The following is a 23,307-nucleotide window of genomic DNA, read 5'->3' on the forward strand; positions in this document are numbered from 1 at the left end:
GACAGTGCACAAAATGGTTTATTAGAACATCCCATTTGCTGCAAAAAATAAAAATAAATTGCCTATATAATCATTTCCAATTAATATTGTACAAAGCAAATATCAAACACCGAGAAAATATGTTGGTTCTTTCTAGTCTTTCATCTGTCTCCACACGATATTACACATATAAAATATATATATGCATTATATATATTTAAAGCATTCAGGTCTTCTAATGTTATGCCTACAAATTGTGTATGAATATTCATCTCGTTGTGTGTGGTTGGTTCCTGAGTTGACATTGCCTCTCGGGGGAATACAGTTGCCATGGCAAATATTGCTGGTGTGTTGGTTGCTGTTGCTGATCTGGTGCATTATTAGGGAATGGTTGAGACTGATAGCTTTTCAGTTGCTTTCTCAATTTTTGAATTCAGATCTGCCTCTGTCTGTTGTGAAGGCGCTGCTTCTTAAATTGCAGATGATTACAGTTCTGATAATAGATCTGATCAGTCATTTTCACTGTGTATGATTGAAGTGATAACTTCTGTACACAGGTCCCAGGTGGCCCAGGGAGCTGACTTTTGTTAAATGGGTTGAATGTTTCCACTCTGAATGGCACTCCAATTCTGAACTCCCAGTACAACTTGGCAGTTTTATTCAGGTGAAATTTGGCTTTCTGTCATTTCATTTTCATCTTCTCACCCATTGTTGTCACTACTTCTGGACTCACTAGCTTTTTATCATTTGGAAGAGTAGCCTGGGTGTGGTCTGCTATCAGTCACTGGTTTGGAAAATCTCAGGAGCTTTTAATAACTGTAAAACTGTGCCTTGAGTAGCTGTAGATCTCTACTCTAAAATTACATCGTACACATCTACGCTGGAGGTTTATTTTTTGATTCCTTTGCCAATTTCCACATTACCTCAGCCTTTCCACATTATTGGCGATAGTGTGGAGATTATGCACCATACATCATTTTCCATTCATTCATGAAGTGTCTGAATTCTTCACTTGTGAATTAAGGTCATTGTCACTGATCACATTGTCAGGAATGTCATGACGACTAAAGTGTGCTTTCAGACATTCTACAATCTCATTGGGAATCAGTGATCTCAGCTGCTCAAACAGCCCGCCATCTGAATAGCAGACAAGATAATCGGTTCCAGGGAGAGTGAAGAGTCTGCTCCAAGTTTCATCCATGGCCTGTCTGGGCTGTCACGAGTCATAAGTAGCTCTTTATTTTGTTTAGTTTGATGTTCTTTACAAGCACTGTATTAGCTGATGTGATCCTTCATCTCACTGCTCATGTTTGGCCAGTTCAGCACTCTCTTACCTTCCTCAGACTAGGTTCGATTCCTTAATGGTTTGTTCGGGGTGTTTCAGCATCTCTCTTTTCATCTCTTCAGGGATAATGACCCCTTTGATGTGATGTCATCTTGGGCGTTCACCTCATCACTGTTTGTCCAAAAACCTCTTACAGTAAAAGGTATATCCTGAATGCTTTTAGCCCAGCATTTCATCTAAACTTCCTGTAACATTTGAAGAGTAGCATATCGTTATGTAGTTTGCTTCATCTGCATGCACACTATTCTAACAGATTCAGTATGTTTTCTGGGTTGATGAATTCTGGATCAGCTTGTGCTGTTGCTGGTTAAGTTTGGAAGATTCCACATTCTGTACAGGCTTCATTGTCCTTCAGCAAAAACGCAGCTCTCAATAGAATATTGGTGATGTACACCTGCTTCCCTTGCTTATACTTCTTGTGTGAAGATGTTGATGTTGATGAAGGTTTGATGACTCCAAGAATGAGATATCACATATCACACACATGAATTGTTTGTCTTCAGTGTGACTACGTTGGTGTGCACATAGATTCAATGACTTTGAGAATGATTTATCACACATCTCACATGTAAATGGATTCCCCTCTGTGTGAATCTTCTGATGGACCAGGAGGCTTGATGACTCTGGAATGATTTCTCACACACCAATCACTTGAACAGTTGCTCCTCTATGTGAGTGCGCTGGTGTACACGAAGGTTCCCTGACTGAGTAAATGACTTGTCGCAGAAAGCACATGTGAATGGTTTCTCCCCTGTGTGAGTGCGTTGGTGTGCACGGAGATTGCCTGACAGTGTGAATGATTTGTGACACACATTACATGTGAATGGTTTTTCTCCGGTATGAGTGCATTGGTGTGCGCGAAGAGTTGACAACTGCAAGAATGATTTGTTACAAATCTGGCACACAAATGGTTTTTCCCCTGTGTGAGTACGTTTGTGTCGTTGGAGAGTTGATGACAGTGAGAAACATTTGTCACAAACCTTGCACCTGAATGGCTTCTCCCCAGTGTGAGTATGTTGGTGTTCACGGAAACTTGATGACCGCGAGAAGGATTTGTCACAAACCTTGCATGTAAATGGCTTTTCCCCTGTATGAAACTTCTGTTGTGTCAGGAGATTGGAAGATTGGGTGAAAGCTGCCTGACATACGGGACATCTGAATGGCTACTCCCCTGTGTGAATTCTCTGGTGTATCAGGAGGTGGGTAGATTTTACAAATGCTTTATCACAAACCTCACACTTGAACCGTTTTGGTTCCATGAAGCTGACCTTGCATTCACAGATATACACCAGATACACCTTACATTAGACAACTGTAGCACCGATTTGAGCCCCTCTCACACCTGTAGGAATGAGTCAGTGGTTCATGAGGCCCATTGAATGACTGAAGCTCTCACCACACTTGGAGCCACTCATACTTATTCCCAGCCTCACCCTGATCAATCACCAACAGCTGAACCTTCAGAAAAGCTGTTCTGATGGAATGGTCCACACCACTGAGCAGTTTCAGATCTGATGATGTTGTCTCCTGAACAGACTGATTGCCAGATGATGGTTTCACTGACCAACCTTCTCTGTGTTCAGCAATGCTGTGAAGGGACTGGATGTCTTCTCACAGTTGTGCAGTTGTTCCTTGAGTGATGGTCAGGATCGATCCGTGGTTTCTATCCTTTCTATTCTCTGGTGCAGTATGATGTAATCCTTCTGTAAAACAGGAAAAGGAAATATGATTTCCTCCAACTCACTGTCCTCCTTTGCTGAAGGGTTGACTCTTCAGTTAGAGACTTCTGCAGTGAGTGTCACTTTGCTGTTCCCTGTTTTTCCTCACTTGACTTTCACACAATCTCAATTTCTAGCAGGGACACTAGGTAAAGACCAGGAGCAGACAATGTGGCTACTTTCTTTCCTCTTCCCAGATCACTATCTTCCCAGGCCCTGTCAGGTGGAGTGTAATATGACTGTCAATTCGCTTTGAATCCATCTTGAGCGAGTAAAGAAAAGTTTTACTGTGAGTGTGTGTGGTTAATATCAAAAACACTCAACAGAATTACATTCTTTCCCAGTATGTCTTCAAGGAAAAGACACTGGGCAGGAATTACTCTAAAGGAAATATTACTTCAAAGTAGCTGATTGAGCAGTTCTGGCTTATCCTGGGAAATTAGAAACATTGTGCTCACTCAGACTGCACATCCCAATTTCAGCTATCAGACACAGCACTAGGCAAAACTGTCAAATCTGAGCCCAGCCTTCAGGTAAGATCTTTACAGAAGGCATTTAAAGACATTTTAATAAATATGACTCCAGTTACGGCAGTTGAATTGCTCTGGAACTCGATTAACATTCCAGAGATTGAGAATTCAAATCCAGCCATGGCAAGTTACAAACATACAATACAGTAAGAAACAGGCGATTCAGTACAATTGGTCTATGCTGGTGCATAAGCTTCACACCAGCCTCCTCTCACCCCTCAGCCTATCAGCAAATCCTTCTGTTCCTCTCTCCCTCATGAACTTACCTCATTTCCCCCGAAAGCATTTCTGCTCTTCACTTCAACCACTCCATGTTGTGGCAATGAATTTAATTAAATCTGGAAATTGTAAAATAGATGGAAAAGAAGAATACAGACATGAAAATGTGCAGATTGTTTCTAAAACCCAAAATTGTCTTTCGGGAAAAATAACCCGCTGCAACTGCCTGGTCTGCTGTAACTGCCCAGTCCCCCACAACACGGTTGACCCTGAACTGCCTTCTGAAGTGCCTGAACAAACAATGATAAACAACCACTATAAAGCCAATAATAACTGGAAAATCAGAGATATCTCGACAATCCAGACGTTGCGTCAGAATAAGATATATTGCTCCAGGAAAGTGAGCTGTGTACATTTATTGGAATGAAACCAGCATTGCAAGTGTTAAGTTATGAGGAGACACTAAAGAACATGGATATATTTCCAGACTATAGAAGATAAAAAGATGGCCTCACCAATGTTGATGAGATATTAAAGGAGAATGGAAGGGTGAACAGGTTGGGGAGTCCAGTACCAGAGAGACTGTCTAAAGCTTTAGAGGCAGACCTTTCTGGAGTAAACAGTTTGAAACACAAAGGACAGAAGATTGGAATTCACTTCCACAAACGAAATATGGTACGGAATCCATGATCAATATTAAATGCAAGATTGATCAATTTTTGTTCACCAAAGGGTTGAAGGGACCTGACGAAAAGGCAGGAATGTGAAGTTCGATCACTAAAGCATCTCGATCTCACAGAATAGTAGGACATATTTGAGACACTAAATTGCTAACGTCTAACTGCTAAATGTCTAACGTCTAAATGTACAATTGCTATGTACAATCCCAAAAATCCAACACACTCTCAGTAGCACCCTTTGGTCAAGGCCACATTCCATCAAGGAAAGTGTATGAATTATACTCTACAGGATAATAACCAGCTTCCAACACAGACACACAACTCAACATTTGTAAGGAAATCAGTCAATTTCCTCAGACATTCTGTACTTCCCAGATTACACCTCACTTTCTCATATTCAGGAATAAGCCATCAACAAAACTCAGCCTGGAAATCAGAAGGGAAATGCTTCCAATAAACACACTCAATATCCAACACACAGCTCCAGTCAAACAGTTCAACACAAAGCACTGAGTAAACAGCTCTCTCAGCTGGATCTTCTCACACAGCATTTCCACCTCTGACTGTCCACAGGATAATCAGACTGCCTGAAGATTGGTGTGGATATTATGGGATACAATTTGTATAAAAGCTGCTCCTTCACTCACCATCTCCTCACTTGGTTTTCAGTCCCTATAGGAAGTGAACCAGCTCTGGAAGAGGAAGAGGAGGGAATGGGCAGAGTGGGTGGGCTCTCTGATTGACGTCTCTCACAGTCAATCCAAATATTTCTGCAGCAACATGAGTTTCCCGAAGCTTGGGAGACTGACCGCTGAAATGGAGGTGACTTTGAGCAGCAGATCAGGTGGGGACTTAAACTTGTCATTGTTCCATCTGAATAAAACCTCACTTATTGTAGCTGCTGTCTCAGTTCCCCTCGTAAATGTTTGACAGAGATTTCTAGTGTGGAAATAGCATTCTTCATCCTTGGTGGCTTTCAAACTGACAAGATTAATGTGGAATGAGTATCCTCACACGTGTTTAACAGTAGGTCAGAAAAGGAAGACACAGTGTATCGAAAGAAGCACTGACACGCAGTCGTGGGATCAGCACATGCACAGGAGACTGGAACCTGAGAACAATTCTGTCTCTCTCTTCACAGATGGTGGCACACCTGCTGAGTTTCTTCAGCCTCTGTATGTTTGTTGTAACACTAAAACAATATCATTTTAACACGGGACCAAGAGGGAAAACTCGATGTCAACAGTTCCGTGAGAATTGGGTTGAGAGAACTGGAGGTGCGAACTGGAGGTGGACAAGCTGAGCTCCGAGAGGGCTTGAGTGGAGATAAACAAGAGAAATATGTAAGTTTAGGGCAAGGGACAATGTACATTAAAGAAGTTTGGCCAGATTGGGTTGTGGAAAATTAGAACTATGAGATCAGAGCGAGGGTAGGCCATTCAACATTTGAAACCACTCTATAAGATCATGGATGATCTGCCTCACGTATCAACCCTTCTTTGATGCCAGCTCCTTATGGCTTCTATCTACCTTTTTAAAAATACTTTCAGTGATCTAATCTCTGTAGATCTCTGGGATAGGAAGAGCGGTGGGGTGGGGCAGGATGCTCCAGGTGCAGCCTCGCCAATACCTTGTACAGTTGGAACAAGAGCTCCCTACTTTTAAACATTAATGGTCTTGTAATAAAGGCTAAAATTCAATTTTCCTTCTTCATTAGTTGCTGTGCCTACATGCTAACTTATTGTGTTTCATGCACAAGAACACCCAGACCCCTCTGTGTTGCACTTTTTTGAATTCTTTTTCTATTTAAATCATTGTCAAACTTCTGGTTTTTGCTATCAAAGTCTGCAATCTCACATTTTCCTATATTACATTACATCTATCAGGATTTTGCCCAGTCACTCTCAACCAATCTTTACCCCTTTGATGATTCATTGTATTGACATCACAACATGCTGTCCCATCTATTTTTGTATCATCAGCCAATTTGGATATATTGCAATCTGCCCTTTCCTCCAAATCATTAATGTAGATAGTAAATAATTGAAACCCAAGGTGTGGCACTCCATGAGTTAAGTCATTTCAAACTGAAAAAGACTCATTAAGACCAGAGATAGTAGGAACTGCAGATGCTGGTGAATCCGAGACAACAAGGTGCAGGGCTGGATGAACACAGCAGGCCAAGCAGCATCATAGGAGCAGAGAGGCCCAGATCTAGTTTCTGTGTGTTAACCAATCCTCAATCTGTGCTGTTACCATCATCTCCTAATTTCTGCAATTAATTTTCATGTGCCACTTTACCTTCTGGAAGTCCAAATACATTACATTTCCCTTTATCAGCTCTGCTTGTTATATCCTCAAAAAACTCTCGCAAATTTGTCAAACGTTTTTCCCTTCATGAAGACATATCGTCTGTTTGATTGCATAAAGCTTTGTGAATGTCCTATTTCTTCCTTAATAATGGATTCAAGTATTTTCCTAAGGACAGAGTTAGTCTAACAGGCCTATCATTTTCTGCATTTGTCTCCTCCCTTCTCGAACAGATTTCCAATGTGATGGAAACTTCCGAGAATCCAGTGAATTCCAAAATATTTTGACTAATGCCTTTACTGTCTCTGAAGTCACTTCCTTTAAACCCTTTAGATGTAGGTCCTCAGGTCCTGGCAAATTGTCTACCTTCAGAAACAAAAATAGAAATTGCTGGAAAAACTCAGCAGGTTTAGCAGCATCTGTACAGAGGAAGCCAGTGGTCATTCTTCAGAAGAGAACTCATAGAGACTGTTACAAGGCTTTTCCTTCAATTATCACTTGCTTATCTGATATCTTTCGGATGATTATAGGATCTTCCAGTGTAAAGACAGTTGCAAAATACTGGTTTAAATTATCTGCCATTTCCCAGCTTCCTATTATCAATTGTCCAGTTGCATGCTCCATGAATCCCATACATTTCAACTATTCTCTTTATTTTTACAAAGCTGTAGATGCTCTTGCTGCTAGATTTTTATATTTCTTTTCAATTTAATTTCATAAGCAATTTTCTCCATTTTTATTAACGTTTTTGTCATCTGCTGCTTGCTCCTAAAAAAAAATTCCCAATCATCTGGCCAGAACTAATTTGTATCACTTGTATGCCTTAGTTTTTGATTAGAAGCTCTCCTTTATCACCTTTGTTAATTGTCGGTCGTTCATCCTTGTCATCAATTCCTTCTTTTTGACCTGAATAAATTTTTGCTGAGTGTTACAATTTACCTGTTTAAATGTCTGTCACTGCTCATCAACAGACCTTACTCTTAGTTTATTTCTCCTGCCCACTTTAGACAAGTCTTTCTTTGTAAGTAATTGTCCTTATTTGAGAACATTGATTTGGGACCAAAGTTCCACTCCCCCAAACTGAACTTGACTGCCATTCCCTCAAAGATCCTTAATCCTACCTGATTACTCATTCCTAAATCTAAAATAGCCTTTACCTGGATTTTTTTTGCAACATATGGAACAATCTCTGATCCACTGGAGGAATTCAATTTCCATGTTATAAAGCAGAAGTCGAACCCCACCCCACCAACCCAACAACTAAAACCGAAACACCCAGAGAGGCGCGCCACGCTGTATCATCTGTTAACAAAGTCTCCAATCTCTTATAAAGGTGTGGTTAAATAAAATAAAGCCCTGACACTCACTTTACAATGAACAAGTAACAATTTATTTATCTAACTCTAACAGTGAACAAATTAACTAAACTATGACCAAACCGAATAGATCCCTTCTAACTACTAATTATTCCCAAATAAAACAAGATTCTTATGGTATGCTGTTCCAACAAATACAAATCCCGCTTATATAAACCATAATTTAAAAAATTAGAATTTAGTCTCTCGAAATTACAGCCAAATTACGTCTTCTGGAATGTCCTGTGTCTTCTCTGACAAATTCTTTTGTCAGGAACACCTTCTCAGTGAATCCTTCTGTCAGGAACATTATCTAGTTGAGCCATAGGTACCTTTAAATTTAGATGGAGTTTACTCTAAAGCTTAGAGAATTCTGTGAGAGCCAGTGATTCTTTCTTCTAGAGCTGAGAGCTGTTCTCTTGGCAGATGACAGTTGGCTCTCTCCTGATTTTCCAAATGCCCCCATCTTTTATACCCTTGATGACATATCAATTCCTTACAATAGGATTGGTCCTATGTTGTCAAAACCATCAGATTTAAATTTAATTGGCTTTTGGTATCTATGTGCTTGGTTAAATCAATTAGCTAAATTTAAAATCCTGTTGTGTTGATAAAAATGCTGCTTTGCTTGCTAACAGTATAGCCCTTTTGATATAAATGTTTCAATTCAATTGCTCTGTGGATCTGCAAGCCCACAGACATCTTTTTTGAATCTCTAAGCATAGAAGAAGGACATCATCTTTTAAAGGGACCATGCACTGCTCTCCCCACAGCATTTTACAACCACCAACATTTTACAAACACCAAATTCTAACATCCTGCCTTCCAATCCACAAGTACTCTACCCAACTTCGCAACACCCTGTGTTAAGAAAACAAAATCAACTATCATTATGAAAAGATGGCTTTTTTTTTGTCTAAACTTTAATGCCATTATTACTAGATCCATATCTCATTCGTCTAGACTTACACATTTGATACTAATTCTACATATATACAACATTGAACACTATTGTTTCTATCTTATATAAACACTTTCCTTGTAAACCCATGATAAAGCAGCCGCAGTAACATTTTCACGACCTGCAACATGTACAATCTGTAAATTAAATGCTTGTAACATAAGACTGCAATGAAATACTCTGGTGTTCTCGTCCTTAAATCTTTCCAGAAATGTCAAAGGATTGTTATCGGTATAAATGGCCATCTCTGATGCTTTATTTGCAATGTACATATTCAAATGTTGTAAGGCCAATACTGAACTCACTAACTCGTTTTCAATGGTTAAATGTTTTTTCTGTTGGATATTGAATTTTTTTCAAAAAAAATCAATTGGCCTGTCAATTCCACAATCATCCTCTTGTAATAACACAGCTCCAACCCTTACATTGCTTGTGTCGATAGCAACTTTGAAGGGTTTCAAGAAATTTGGCGAGCTTAAATCTGGTGTGGTGGTTAACACTACTTTTAAATTCTCAAATGCCTCTTGGCCTTGTTCTGTCCATCGGTATTTTTTATTTTTTTTTAACAAATCCATCAGCGGTGCCAACATGCTACTGAAGTTTGGTACAAATTTCCTGTAAAATCCATTCAATCCGAAAAGTAATAGTACTTCCTTCTTCGAGGATGGTCTTGGAAATTCCTTGGTGGCCTTCGTCTTCACGTTACTCGGTGTCATCCATCCGTGTCCAATGTTGTGCCCTAAGAACATCACTTCCGCTTTCATGAATTCTCTTTTTGCCATGTTTATGACCAAATTTTCCTTCTGTAGTTTCTCAAAGAGATCTCCCAAATGCTCCATTTGATCTTTCCACGAATGGCTACAGATCACTAAGTCATCTATACAGACAGCACAAGTAGTGACTCCTGCCACAACTCTGCTCATAAGTCTTTGAAAAGTGGCTGGTGCATTTTTCATTCCTAAGGGAATGACTTTAAATTGATGTAACCTATTTGTGGTTACAAAAGCAGAAATGTCTTTCGCTCTCTCCGATAAAGGTACTTGTCAGTAACTGTGGAGTAAGTCGAACTTTTAGAATTAGAAACAGGTTAGAATTGGGTTTAATGAGGGCTAAGTGGAAAACTAAAATTGTAACAGACAAACATTTAGGTATACCAGAGAAACAGTCAAGTGCAGTGCAGTTAGAAAAAAATTAAATGCAAATGAGACAATTGGAATTAGAAAGTGAACTTAAAGAAAGGGAAAGAATGTTCAAATTTGAAAAGATGAAGTTGGAACTTGAAGCAAAAAGATTTCAAATAGCAGAAGTAAAAGTACAAGGTAGAAGTGATGATGAGCAAACTCATCATAGCCAACAGCCTGGTAGGGATATATACAAATATGTCCAAACATTACCAAAATTCAATGAAAAAGATGTAGAAGCCTTTTTCATTTCCTTTGAGAAATTGGCTGAACAGATGAACTGGCCAGACACTATGTGGGTAATATTAATTCAGACCAAGTTGGTAGGCAAGGCTACTGAGGTGTTTGCAGTGCTGTCAGAGGAGGTGTCAAGAGAACATGAAGAAGTAAAACAGGCTATTTTGAGTGCCTAAGAATTGGTACTAGAAGCATATAGACAATGGTTCAGAAATGTAAGAAAGGAACCAGATCAGACTCATATCAAATTTCAAAGAATTAAACAGACCAACTTTGATAGATGAATGAGAGCATGACAGATAGAAAAGACATATGAGGATCTCAGAGATATTATTCTGCTGGAGGAGTTTAAAAACTCACTTCCAGAAATGATCAGAACTCAGAAAGCGAGAAAACAGAAAAACAGAAACAAAACATAAAACAGAAAGGAACAGCGAAAAGAGCTACAGAGATAGCGGATGAATATGCATTAATGGAAAAATCGAAATGTCGCTTCCAACAGCAATTTCATTCCACGAGGGATCGAAACTGGGAAAGAGGGAGATCTTTCAATGAAAAACAAAATGTAGATCACACTGGGAATAGTTCACCATGTGTGAAAAAATAAACGTAAGAGGGTCAAAAAGAGCTGAAAGACTGCAATAAGGTGGGAACACAAAGTCACAGTGCTGGTGGATTAAGAAAGGCACTGGGAAAAAGGATGTGGTAAAAGAGGCTAAACCAGTGGGATTAGTTGAGGTGGTGAAGGAAATCCCAAGAGAATTTGAGAAGCTGCAAGAGAGTGTGCAGCCTAGTCATGGGCTGGAAAGTAAGATACTGCCTAATCTTTTCAAACACTTCACCTGTGTGAGTAAGGTTTACTCAGGTAAAAGAGATGGAGTAGGGAAAGAAGTTAACATATTTAGAGATATGGGTGCTGGTCAGTGTCTAATAGTAGGAGATAAAAATATTTGCACTCCTTCTGAAACGTTGCTGGAGAGAGTGATAATCTGTTGAATAAATGGAGAGATAATTAGTGTTTCCCTGTGTAAGGTAAGGCTAGAAAGTCCAATCAAGACTGGAGAAATGATAATGGCAGTGATTAAAAAAAGTGGCTATTCCAGGAATACAGTTTGTTCTTAGAAATGATTTTGCTGGATTAAAGATGATGCACCTTGTAGCGGAGAGGCCGAAAGAAAATCAAGGAACTGAGGAGTTAAAAGGAAAATACCCTGGAATTTTTCCTGACTGTGTGGTGACAATATCCCACAGCCATAAGCTAAAACAGGAAGGGAAAACAAAAGAGCAAGATGAAGGAGTTGAGGTCCAGTTAGCTGACACCCTGTTTGATGAAATGGTAAAGGAAAAACCTAAGCAGTAGAGGATCAAGCAGAGGTGTGTAGTTCTTAAGGATTAATAGAATTACAACAAAAAGATGAGACAATAAAGGATTTATATCATAAAGCCTACTTGGACAAGGAATCAGAACATATTCCAGAATTTTATTACCTTAAAGATAAAACCTTAAGGCTGAAATAGAGACTTTGGCAGGTTTGTGCAGATGAGAAATGGGTGGAAGTTCACCAGATTTTGTTGCCGATAGAATACTTCAGGAAGTATTACGGGTAACACACAAGTTACCTGTAGGAGGTCATCTAGGAGTGAGAAAGACTCAGGCTAACGTACTGAAGTATTTCCATTGGCCTGGATTACAAAAAGATGTGGTTGCATTTTGCTGTACCTGTCATATATGTCAAATGGTAGGAAAGCCACAGGAGGTAATAAAAGCAGCGCCTGTGATGCCAATTCCCGCATTTGAAGAACTTTCATGCAGGTTATGATTGATTGTGTAGATCCCCTCTATAAAACCAAAACTGGGCACCAGTATTTGTTAACCATAATACAGAGGCAATTCCATTACGTAATGTTAAAGCCAAAAAGGTTATGGAGGTGTTGCTTGCTTTCTTTACCTGTTATGGACTACCCAGGGAGATTCAGTCAGACCAAGGGTCCAATTTTACTGTCAAATTATTTAAGAAGGTCATGGATGGTTTAGGCATCAAATACTCAAGTATGTACCATCCTGAATCCCATTTTCTGTCTTTCTAGACTTTCTTGGCAAATTTGGGAAGCATCTTCCACGCCCAAAACCTGTTTAGCAATGTGAAGAGCCATTTCCCCACTTCTAATTTAACCAACAGGAAACAACCGAAATTAAACAGATTTTCTACTTCTCACTTAAAGTTTTATTTAAAAGCTCTAGGATACTAGTCCCTAAGTCTGTTTAAATCTGCTGGGATCTTTCGTAGCCCCAATCTGTTATGACGAGAATAGAGGTTCCCTTCTAATAAGTACTCCTGGAACACCCACAGAAGCTTGCCTTTCCCCTCATAATCTATTAAAAGATTGATTAGAAGAAAGAAAATCCCTGATCCACTCTATAAATAACAAGTAACAATTTATTTATTTACCTTAACAATGAACAAATTAACAGCATTAGTAATAACCAAACAATTCCCCCTAAGTACTAAGTATTCCCTAACTGAACTAAATTCGACTGGAATGTTGTTCAAACAATCATGCTTATATAAGCTCAATTAATAAAACAACAATAAATTAAAACTTAATCTCTCCAAGTTCACACAGACTGTGTTTTCTGGACCACTGTGCCTTCTCCAGCCTTTCTTCTGTCGATCTCAAGTCACAAATGTCTTTCTTCCGCTGATTATGCCGTCAGGGATATCTTCCCTCAAAAGACTTTTAGCTGAATATGTCGTGATACCTTTGATTAATTAGATGGTGCTTTCTCTGAGAGCTAAGAAGGTGTTGTCTCTTGGCAGTTGGCTCTCTCCCTGATCTTCAAAAAATCTTTTCTTACATATCCCCGATGACACATCAAATTCTTATAATATGATTGGTTTTAGGTTGTCAACACCATCATTTTTTACATTCAATTTGCTTTGAATTGCTCAGTCCTTGGTTTAAGTTAATTGGCCAAATTCAAACTTGTTGTCAAAACATCAAAACAAGACTGAGAAAGCATGAACTGCAGATGCTGGAGTCAGAGAAAACAAAGTGTGGAGCTGGAGGAACACAGCAGGCCAGGCAGCATAAGAGGAACAGGAAAGCTAATGTTTTGTAAAGGGTCCCTTTACAAAAGCAGTTTCTGTCAAATTGCTGCAAGGCTAAGACAACATCCAGGCTTGGGCTGACAAGTGGCAGTAATTTTGGTACCACACAATAGCCAGGCATTGACCATTTTCAACTAGAGTCTAACCACCATCCATTGACATTCAGTGCTGTTACCATCACTCAACGTCCCACTGTGAATATCCTGGAGGTATTGAAGAGAAAATGAACAAGAAACTGAACACGACTACTACATTCCTGCACTCACCCTTTCTCTTTCCCAGCGCGATCATTTTGCCATAGTCCTCACCTTGGTCCCCACCAGCCTTAATTTTCAACAGATTATTCATCACTACCTCCAGTGTGAAGCTATCTCAAAACATATTTTACCTTCTCCTTCCCATTCAGCATTCCAAAGGACTGTATTCTCTTTGTTACATGGTCTGTTCCTCTATCACCACCAGCTCTTTAGCCACATCCCCCAGCACATTCTTGCACCCCAACATTCCTTCCTCCTGCTTCATCCCTATTCCCCCACACTCAGACTCCACCCCTAGTGGACGGGCTCTGTCCCAGTCTCGGTGTCCTGTGTCCCAAGGCTCTTACCCAGCTGAGACCTCCATTTTTTGAGGCTCAAATTCACTCAGCAGCAGGAAGATCCCAAACCTCAGCTCAGCCCCTTGAAAACCGAGAAATGGACACTCACTCCCACCTTTTCCTTTCGAATGTATGTAATTGAGCCCGGAGTAAGGATTTCAATCTGGGCTATGTCATGGCAGCTGCTGCCCAATCCTTCATCTCCTGTCACCCCCTCAATCTCAGGTTCTCCATGTGAAAGATGAGAGCTGCAAACACTTAGAGAACCACCCGGTCCTGGGTACGGGAATCTCCTGGTCTGAACTGGACACGGAGCACAGGAATCACGCAGTCTGAACTGGACAAGGAGCACAGGAGTACCCCGGTCTGTACAGGGCATCCAGTACACAGGAAATAGAACTAGAGGGAGCCCTTGGAAAAGGAGTCTGTTTCATAAGGTAGGTATAACGGCCTCTGTCCAAAATCTTTATTGATATTTCAATGACATAAAATTACATGAGGTCAGAGAATATGGGAAGTGACAGTGCACAAAGGGATTTATCAGAACACCCTGTTTTATGTAGAAAAAATAACTACATGCACTATCAGTTTCAATTTATATTTTACAAAGAAAATTATCAGACATGGAGAAAAATCTGTTGGTTCTTTCTAGTCTGTTCCAATTTCATCTGTCTCCACACAGTATTACCCATATAACTTTAAAGCATTCAGCTTTTCTAATGTTACGCCTACAAGTCACTGCTGGGCTATACATTTCAATGGCACCTAGTTCCTGAGGTGACTTTGCAGTATGGTTACTGTGGCAGGTATTGCTGGTGTGTTGGTTGTTGCTGCTGATCTGGTGCATTGCTAGAGAATGGCTGAGACTGATGGTTGTTCAGTTGCTTTCTTAGGTTTTGAAATCAGATCTGCCTCTTCAGTCTCTGTCTGCTGTGAAGGAGCAGCTTCTTAAGTCGTGGGTAGATGATTGCAATACTGATTATAGATCTGATCAGTCATTTTCACTGTGTGTGATTGAGGTGATGACTTCTGTATACAGGTCCCAGGTGGCCAAGGGAGCTGACTTCTGTTGAATACGTTGAATGTTTACTCTCTGAATGACACTCCAATTCTCAACTCCTACAATAATTGGAAGTGGTATTAAAGTTATTAAATTTCTGTCAGTTCTCTTTCATCTTCTCACTCATTGTTGTCACTACTTCTAGACTCAGTAGCTTTTTATCATTTGGAAGAGCAGCCTGGGTGTGGTCTGCTATCAATGACTGGACTGGAAAACTTTAGAGCTTGTAGTGACTGTAAAACTATGCCTTTAGTTGTTGTAAATCTGTACTTTAAGATTGCGTTGTACACATCTGTACTAGATGTACTTGATATTTTTTGATGACCCCTTTGGCAATTTCCACATTGCCTCAGCTTTTGACTTGGCTGGCAGATATGTAGTGCTGAATTTCCCAAGCTTTGCTAAGGTGTCTGATCTTCACTCGTGAATTGAAGTAATTGTCACTGATCAAAATGTCAGCAATGTCATGATGACGGAAGTGTGCTTTCAGCCATTCTACAATCTCACTAGGAGTTGTTGAGATCAGCTGCTCTGACTCCCTGATGTCCCAAAAGTGGTTGAATGTGATGAGATAATAATTTCCAGTGAGACTGAAGAGCTGTACTCCAAGCTTCATTCATGGGCTGTCTGGGATGAAATGAGTCATGAGCAGCTCTTTATCTCGTTTAATTTGATGTCCATTACAATCACTGCACTGTCTGATGTGGTACTTCATCTCATTGCTCATGTTTGGGCAGGAAAACACATCCCTTACCTTCCTCAAGCTAAACCCGATTCCTTGCTGGTTTGTGTAGGATGTGTTTCAGCATCTCTCTTCTCATCTCTTCAGGGATAATGACCCTGTTCCCTTTGTACAAGATGCCATCTTGAATGATCACCTCATCTGTTTGTCCAATAGTCTCTGACAGTAAAAAAAGTATACTTAATGCCCATCACAACCTCCTGCAACATCTGAAGAGTTGTAACTCATTGCGTTGTTATCTTATCTGAGAAAGACACTGTTCTGACATATTCAATGTCTTCACTGGTTTGATGTCTTCTGGCACTTGTTGTGCTGATGCTGGTTAAGTTTGGAAGACTCCAAATTCTGTATCAGCATTAACTTCCTTCAGAGAGCGTGCACCTCTCAACAGCATATTGGTGACGTCCATCTGCTTCCCTTGCTTGTACTTCTTGTGTGAAGGCGTTGATGTTTATGAAGGTTTGATGACTCCGAAAATGATTTGTCACATATGTCACATGTAAATGGCTTCTCCCCAGTGTGAATACGTTGGTGTGCACGTAGGTTCGATGACTTTGAGAATGACTTTTCACACAACTCGCACATGAATGGTTTCTCCCCTGTGTGAATTCTTTGGTGGAGCAGGAGTCTTGATGAGTCAGGGAATGATTTGTCACACTCCAAACACTTATACAGTTTCTCGCCTGTGTGAGTACGTTGGTGTGTGCGGAGATTCCCTGACTGCGTGAATGATTTGTCACACACATTACATGTGAATGGTTTTTCTCCAGTATGAGTGCGTTGGTGTGCATGAAGGGTTGATGACTGCGAAAATGATCTGTCACACATCTTGCATGAAAACGGTTTTTCCCCTGTGTGAGTACGTTGGTGTCGGTGGAGAGTTGAAGATAGTGAGAACGATTTATCACAAACCTTGCACTTGAAAGGTTTCTCCCCAGTATGACTACGTTGGTGTGCACGGAGACATGATGATTGCAAGAAGGATTTGTCACAAACCTTGCATGTGAATGGCTTTTCTCCTGTATGAAACTTCTGGTGTGTCAGGAGATTGGAAGATTGGGTGAAAGCTGCCTGACATATCTGACACCTGAATGGTTTCTCCCCTGTGTGAATTCTCTGGTGTATCAGGAGGTGGGTAGATTTCGCAAATGCTTTATCACAGACCTCACACTTGAAACGTTTTTGTTCCATGAAGCTGACCTTGCATTCACAGGTATACACCAGATACACCTTACATTAGACAACTGTTGCACTGCTTTGAGCCGTCCTCTCACACCTCATATCTGAACTGTGTCTCACCTGTAGGAATGAGTCAATGGTTCATCAGGCTCGATGAATGAGTAAAACTCTCACCAGACCTAGAGTCACTCACACTTCTTCCCAGCCTCACCCTCACTGATCACCCACAGCCGAACCTTCAGAAAGGCCGGTTCTGATGGAATGTTCCACACCAATGACCAGTTTCAGATCTGATGATATTGTCCCCTGAACCAAGTGATTCCAGATGATGGTTTCACTGCGCAACTTCCTCTGCATTGAGCAATGCTGTGAAGGGAATGGACATTTTCCCACACATTTGTACAGTTGTTCCTTGAGTGATGGTCAGAATCTATCTGCAGTTTCTATCCTTCCTGTATTCTCTGGTGCAATATGATGCAATCCTTCTGTAAGACAGGAAAAGGAAATATGATTTCCTCCAACTCACTCTCCTCCTTTGCTGAAAGCCTGACTCTTCAGTTAGAGACTTCTACACTGAGTGTCGGTCTCCTGTTTCCTTGTTTTTCTTCACTTGACTGTCACACAAACTCAATTTCTAGCAGGGTCAGCAGGTAGAGACCAGGAGCAGACAATGTGGCTACTTCCCTTCCTCCACCCAGATCCCCATCTTCCCAGGTACTGCGAAGACAATGGAAAAAACTGTCGGGTGGAGTGTGAAATGGGCCATCAATTTGCTTTGAAATCGTCTTGAGCTAGATAAGAAAAGTCTTACTGTGAATGTGTGCGTTTAATATCGAAAACACTCAATAGAATTACATTCTTTCCCTTTTTGATAACTATTTGAGGGAAAAGACACAGGGCAGCAATTACTCTAAGGGAAATATTACTTCAAAGTAGCTGATTGAGCAGTTCTGGCTTATCCTGGGAAATTAGATACATTGTGCTCAGTCAGACTGCACATCCCAATTTCAGCTATCAGACGCAGCACTGGGCAAAACTGTCAAATCTGAGCCCAGCCTTCAGGTAAGATCTTTACAGAAGACATTTAAAGACATTTTAATAAATGTGACTCCAGTTATGGCAGTTGAATTGCTCTGGAACTCGATTAACATTCCAGAGATTGAGAATTCAAATCCAACCATGGCAAGTTACAAACATACAATACAGTAAGAAACAGGCGATTCAGCGCAATTGGTCCATGCCGGTGCATAAGCTTCACACCAGCCTCCTCTCACCCTTCTTCACCTCAGCCTGTCAGCAAATCCTTCTGTTCCTCTCTCCCTCATGAACTTACCTCATTTCCCGCAAAAGACATTTCTGCTCTTCACTTCAACCACTCCATGTTGTGGCGATCCATTTAATTGACTCTGGAATTTGTAAAATAGATGGAAAAGAAGAATACAGACATGAAATTACAGAAACCCAAAATTGTCTTTCGGGAAAAAAAACCGCTGCAGCTGCCTGGGCTGGTCTACATGTGATTCCAGACCCACACAACATGGTTGACCCTGAACTGCCGTCTGAAGTGCCTGAGCAAACAATAATAAACAATCACAGCAAATTCCAATATTAAGAGGAAAATGAGAGAGATCTAGACAATCTTGACGTTGTGTCAGAATAAGATATATTGCTCCTGTTAAAAGACAGGAAGGATGAACAGAGAGGAAGTATTTTCACTGGTTTGGGAGTCTAGGACCAGAGAGACTATCTAAAAATTTACAGGCAGATCTTTCTGGAAAAAACAGTTTGAGACACAAAGGACAGGAGAAGACTGGAATTCAGTTCCACAAATGAAAAATGGTACAAAATCTATGATCGATATTAAATGCGAGATTTTTGCTTACCAAACATTTGAAGGGACCTGGGAACAGGGCAGGAAAGTAAAGTTCGATCACATTAGCACTTTGAACTCACAGAATAGTGGGACATATTTGAGGCACTAAATTGCTGACTTCTATTCCTTTGTACAGTCCCAAAAAGCCAACACACCCTCAGCAGTACCCTTTGGACAGGACCTCATTTCCTCAAGGACAGTGAATAAATTACACTCTACAGGATAATAGCACGCTTTTCAATAATCATAAGGAAATCAGTCAATTTCCTCAGACAATCTGTTTTATTACACCTCACCTTCTCATATTCAGGAATGAACCATGGACAACACAGCCTGGAAATGAGAAGGGAAATGCTTTCAATAAACACACTCAATATCCAACACATAGCTCTAGTCTAACAGTTCAGCACAAAGCACTGAGTAAACAGCTCTCTCAGCTGGATCTTCTCACACAGCATTTCCACCCCTGATTGCCCACAGGATAGTCAGACTGCCTGAAGATTGGTGTGGATATTATGGGATACAATTTGTATAAAAGCTGCTCCTTCACTCACCATCTCCTCATTGGTTTTCAGTCCCTATAGGAAGTGAACCAGCTCTGGAAGAGGAAGAGGAGAGAATGGGCAGAGTCGGTGAGCTCTCTGATTGACGTCTCTCACAGTCAGACCAAATATTTCTGAAGCATCATGAATTTCCTGAAACTTCGGAAACTGTTCGGTGAAATGGAGGTGACATTGAGCAGCAGATCAGGTGGGGATTTAAACTTGTCATTGTCCCATCTGAATAAAATCTCACTTATTGCAGCTGCTGTCTCAGCTCCCCTGGTAAATGTTTGACAGAGATTTCGAGTGTGGAAATAACATTCTTCATCCTCACAGGCTTTCAAACTGACAAGATTAATGTGGAATGAGTGTCCTCACATGTGTTTGACAGCAGGTCAGAAAAGGAAGACCCACAGTACCAAAAGCAGCACTGACATGCAGTGGTGGGATCAACACATGCACAGGAGATGGGAACCTGAGAACAACTCTGAACAAAGTTCACACTGAATTCAAAATGTTAACTTTTTTTTTCTCTCTCAACTAACAGTGGCACACCTAACATATCATCTAATGTGCGACCAAGAGGGAAAACTGGATGTCAGCAATTCAGTGAGAATTGGGTTGAGGGAACAGGAGGTGCATCTTGTAGACAAGATGAGCTCAGAGAGGGCATGAGTGGAGATAAATGAGAGAAAAATGTGAGTTTAGGGCAAGGGACAATGTACACTAAAGGAAGTTTGGCCAGGCTGAGTTGTGGAAAACTAGAACCAAAGAAATTGGAGCAGGAGTAGGCTATTTATTCTTTATAGCCATTCTATAAGATAATGGATGATCTGCCTCACATATCAACTGTTCTTTGATGCCAGCCCTCAACTTCTTGATATTTAAAACATCTAGCTACTTCTTTTTAAAAATACTTTCAGTGATCTAACCTCCACAGATCTCTGGGGTAGGAACAGGGGTGGGGTGCGGGAAGGATGCTCCGGGTATAGCCTCACCAATACCTTGTAAAGTTGGAACAAGAGCTCCCCATTTTTAAACATGAATGCCCTTGCAATAAAGGCTAAAACTCCATTTGCCTTCGTGATTACTTGCCGTGCCTACATGCTAATGTTTTGTGTTTCACACACAAGAACACCCAGATCGTTCTGCAGCAAGTGTTGGTTGCTGGAAGAACTGCGGCTCAGAGTTGAAGATCTGGAATCTGAGCTTCAAACACTGCGGCACATCCGGGAGGGGGAGAGCTCCCTGGACGCTTTGTTTCAGGAGGCAGTCACACCTGTTAGATTAAGTAATTCAAATTCAGTGATCAGAGACAACAGGGTGTGACTGCAAGTGAGGCAGGTAAGGGGATCCTGAGTTCAGGAGTGGAGGAGCCTCAGCTTTTGACCTTATCCAACAGGTACAAGATACTTGCTCCCTGTGTGGATGAGGAAAAGGGCTGTGGGGAGGATGAGCCAGCTCACCGCGGCACCATGGTGCAGAAGGCCATTCAAGAGGGGGGAGCAAATAGACAAGTGGTAGTTATAGGGGATTCTATCGTTAGGGGGATAGATAGTATCCTTTGCAAGCCGGATCGGGAGTCCCGCATGGTGTGTTGCCTGCCTGGTGCCAGGGTGCAGGACATCTCTGACTGGCTTGAAAGGATATTGGAGCGGGAGGGGGAGGATCCAGTTGTTGTGGTCCACGTTGGGACTAACAACATAGGCAAGGCTAGGATGGAGGACCTGTTTGGGGATTATCAAGCACTAGGAACGAATTAAGGAACAGGTCCTCGAGGGTCATAATCTCCGGATTACTGCCCGAGCCACGTGCAAATTGTCTTAGGGATAAGAAAATTAGGGAAGTAAACACGTGGCTAAGGGAGTGGTGTGGGAAAGAGGGGTTCCATTTCATGGGGCATTGGCATCAGTTTTGGAACCGGAGGGATCTGTACCGATGGGACGGTCTCCACCTGAACCGATCTGGAACCAGTGTTCTTGCGAAAAGGATAAATAGGGTGGTCACTAGGACTTTAAACTAGTGAGTTGCGGGGAAGGGAAAGGGAAAACGACAGGGAGTATGATGGTAAATAAAAAGGTAAGCAGCAGGTTAGCATGTGTGCAGGAGGGTTTAAGTTCAAGGCAGACTATGAAAGAAGCAAAAAGGAAGGATAACTCAGGAGATATTATTAGAGATGTTGGAAATCATGAGGGTAAGAAAGCTAGCATAAAGGCACTTTACCTGAATGCTCGTAGCATTCGTAACAAGGTTGATGAGTTAACGGCACAAATCATTGCGAATGAATATGATTTGGTAGCCATTACGGAGACATGGTTACAGGATGGTCACGACTGGGAGTTAAATATCCAAGGGTACCAGACTATTCGGAAGGACAGACAGGAAGGTAAGGGAGGTGGTGTAGCCCTGATATTCAAGGACGCCATCAGGGCGGTGCTGAGAGATGATATAGGTTCTATGGAGAATGAGGTTGAATCCATTTGGGTGGAAATTAGAAATTCTAAGAGGAAAAGTCACTGATAGGCGTAGTCTATAGGCCACCAAATAATAACATCACATTGGGGCGGGCAATAAACAAAGAAATAACTAATGCCTGTAAAAATGGTACGGCAATTTTCATGGGGGTTTTAACCTACTTGTAGATTGGTCGAACAGCTCGGTCAGGGTAGCCTTGAGGAGGAGTTCATTGAGTGTATCCGTGATAGTTTTCTTGAACAGTATGTAATGGAACCAACGCAGGAGCAAGCTATCCTGGACCTGGTCCTGTGTAATGAGACAGGAATAATTAATGACCTCATAGTTAGGGATCCTCTTGGAAGGAGTGATCACAGTATGGTTGAATTTAAAATACAGATGGAGAGTGTGAAGATAAAATCCAATACCAGGGTCCTGTGCTTGAACAAGGGGAACTACAATAGAATGAGGGAGGACTTGGCTAAAGTAGACTGGAAACAAAGATTTTATGGTGGGACAGTTAACGAGCAGTGGAGGACTTTCAAAGCAATTTTTCAAAGTGCTCAGCAAAAGTATATTCCAATGAAAAGGAAGGACTGTAAGAAAAGGGGTAATCTGCCATGGGTGTCTAAAGAAATAAGGGAGGCTATCAAATTGAAAGAGAAGGCATACAAAGTGGCCAAAAACAGCATGAAACTAGAAGATTGGGAAAACTTTAAAGGTCAACAGAAAGCCACAAAAAGAGCTATAAGGAAAAGTAAGATAGAACATGAGAAAAAACTAGCACAGAATATAAAGACAGATAGGAAAAGTTTCTAAATATATAAAACGAAAAAGAGTGGCTAAAGTAAACGTTGGCCCTTTAGAGCAATGAGAAGGGGAATTTAGTTATGGGATATGATGAAATGGCCAAGGCATTGAACAGGTATTTTGTATCGGTCTTCACAGTGGAGGACACTAATAACATGCCAGTAATAGACAAAGAGACTAAGGTAGGTGAGGACCTGGAAACAATCATAATTACGGAAGAGGTAGTGTTGGGCAAGCTAATGGAGCTAAGGATTGATAAGTCTCCTGGCCCTGATGGAATGCATCCCAGGGTACTAAAAGAGATGGCGGGAGAAATAGCAGGTGCACTGGCGGTAATTTTCCAAAATTCGCTGGACTCTGGGGCAGTCCCAGTAGATTGGAAAACAGCAAATGTGACGCCACTGTTTAAAAAGGGAAGTAGACAAAA

The 23,307-nt window shown here is 41.1% G+C and overlaps 1 protein-coding gene, 1 long non-coding RNA gene and 1 pseudogene across 10 annotated transcripts in view; 1 reads left to right on the forward strand and 2 right to left on the reverse strand.

Annotated features, from left to right (window-relative positions):
• LOC109934492 lies at window positions 1-17,331 on the reverse strand (annotated as a pseudogene).
• Window positions 5,204-23,307, forward strand: part of LOC125487024 — a 23,278-nt gene continuing 5,174 nt past the window's right edge. Inside the window, exons 1-3 of one of the 4 annotated variants that reach the window (XR_007265595.1) lie at window positions 5,256-5,315; window positions 14,446-14,657; window positions 19,650-19,824. This is a non-coding gene — a long non-coding RNA (uncharacterized LOC125487024). Of the gene's footprint in view, window positions 5,316-5,616; window positions 5,815-14,445; window positions 14,658-19,649; window positions 19,825-23,307 lie in introns of those variants that run through there. The other 3 variants (XR_007265596.1, XR_007265594.1, XR_007265597.1) reach the window with 3 other exon arrangements.
• Window positions 17,573-23,307, reverse strand: part of LOC109934414 (zinc finger protein 271-like) — a 39,574-nt gene continuing 33,839 nt past the window's right edge. For 2 of the 6 annotated variants that reach the window (XR_007265584.1, XR_007265582.1), the window contains exons 3-4: window positions 18,535-18,607; window positions 17,573-17,686 (exon numbers count right to left, since the gene is read on the reverse strand). The gene's annotated coding sequence lies outside the window, so the exon portion shown is untranslated. Of the gene's footprint in view, window positions 17,687-18,534; window positions 18,608-22,135; window positions 22,380-23,307 lie in introns of those variants that run through there. The other 4 variants (XR_007265586.1, XR_007265587.1, XR_007265585.1 and 1 more) reach the window with 4 other exon arrangements.

Source organism: Rhincodon typus, chromosome 35 (assembly GCF_021869965.1).
Source record: "Rhincodon typus isolate 14 chromosome 35, sRhiTyp1.1, whole genome shotgun sequence".
In the NCBI taxonomy this organism is placed as follows: Eukaryota; Metazoa; Chordata; class Chondrichthyes; order Orectolobiformes; family Rhincodontidae; genus Rhincodon; species Rhincodon typus.